General features: G+C 30.8%; 1 protein-coding gene across 1 annotated transcript in view; it reads right to left on the minus strand.

Moving 5' to 3' along the window:
• Window positions 1–206: 206 nt before the first annotated feature.
• LOC123499560 (arf-GAP domain and FG repeat-containing protein 1-like) overlaps window positions 207–1,777 on the minus strand; it is a 25,508-nt gene continuing 23,937 nt past the window's right edge. Inside the window, 1 exon segment of the mRNA XM_045247683.1 lies at window positions 207–1,777. This exon segment is cut by the window's right edge and continues 1,175 nt beyond it. The gene's annotated coding sequence lies outside the window, so the exon portion shown is untranslated.

The raw sequence follows: 1,777 nt of genomic DNA on the forward strand, positions 1-1,777 counted from the left end.
AAAAAAAACATCACACTTCAAGAATCTGTATCTGTTTTTCCTTTTCTACTCCATTTCTCCTTTCCCACCTTCAGTTTGCTATCCTACAAGTCTCATGTCTTAGTTTTACCTGAGATTTCTTCACGTTATTCGCTCATAATCTCTCCTTCTTTTATCTGTTACTCTTTCACAAATCTATATAAATTTCTACTGGAGATTTCTTTTACATGTTATTTCTTATTCTTTTTATTTTGTTACTCTTTCACAATTCTCATTTATAAATTTCTAGTGGAGTTTTCTTTTTACGCATCATTTCTCCTCCTTTTCTTTTAATTGTTAGTCCTTCACAATTCTCATTTGTAAATTTCTACGTGAGGTTTCTATTGCATGTTATTTTCTTTTTCTTTCAATTTTCTTCCATAAAACTTATAAATTTCACTAAGTTTTCTTCTATGACTCAACATAATATTCCCTCCTTAATTTCTTCTTCTTGTCTTATAATTGTTACTTTGACAAATCTCGTATATAAATTTCTTCAAGTGTTAGAAATCCCCACAATTTTTACCTGAGTTCTCTTTTACACTATTTGCTAATTAATCTCTTCATTTCCTATATTTGTTTCTCTTTAAAAAAACCTCATATTAATCTATCAAGTTTTCCTCTACATTATTCACTGAGTTTCTCCTTTTTCTAATTTTAAAACACTATAAGTATACAATTTTTACCTGAGTTCTCTTTTACATATTATTCTCTCACTAATTTCTCCTTATCTATATTTATTTCTCTTTCATAAATCTCATATTAATTCAAGTCAAGTTTTCTTCTACATAATATTTACTCAGTTTCTCCTTTTCTAATTTTACAACACTACAAATCTCGTCTATATTAATTTTACCTAAGCCTCCTTCTACATATTATTTGTTTATTAATTTCTTTCATTTCTATATTTATTCTCTTTCATAAATCTCATACATAAATTTCTTCTACCTTAGTTTTCTTCTACACAACATTATTCGCTCCTTTTCTTTCCTCCCCTTTCTTTATAAACATCTCTTCATTTGTTTCTTATTCATACATGTTCATTCCACAAGCACAGCATACAAGTACACATGGGCATACATCTTTTCTACAAGCACACCATACACTAAGTTTTAATACAAGTACACTGTTTTTGCCTATTCCTTCATAAAGATCTATCATTTTTTTCCTACCTGTATATTGTTTCTTTCCATACGTTTTTTTCCTATTCATCTTAAAGACCTGCATCATTTTTTTTCCTAACTATATATTTTTTTTTCCATACACTGTGTTTCCCTATTCCTTCATAAGACCTGTATGTTCTCCCCGCTGTCAGCCTAGTTATGTATGCAAACAAAAATACATCTTTACCACCACCACAGTATACAAGAACTCTGCATTTCCATATTCAATCACTGTATACTATTTCCCCATTTCAGCTCCGTTATGTATGCAAAGAAAATGCGTCTTCTACAAGCACACCATACAAGAACTCTGCATTTTTGTATTCAATCTGTGTATCATTTCCTCCTCTTCATTTCAGCTCTGTTACGTATGCAAAGAAAATGCGTCTTCTACAGGCACACCATACAAAACCTCTGCATTTTCCGTATTCAATCTCTGTGTATCATTTCCTCCTCTTCATCTCAATTATGTACGAAAAGAAAAAATATGCGTTTTCTACAAGCACAATACACAACAACTCTGTATTTCCGTATTCAGTCTCTGTATACGGTTTTCCCCTCTTCATCTCAGTCACGTATGCAAAGAAAAATACAGT

Source organism: Portunus trituberculatus, chromosome 8 (genome assembly GCF_017591435.1).
Source record: "Portunus trituberculatus isolate SZX2019 chromosome 8, ASM1759143v1, whole genome shotgun sequence".
In the NCBI taxonomy this organism is placed as follows: domain Eukaryota; kingdom Metazoa; phylum Arthropoda; class Malacostraca; order Decapoda; family Portunidae; genus Portunus; species Portunus trituberculatus.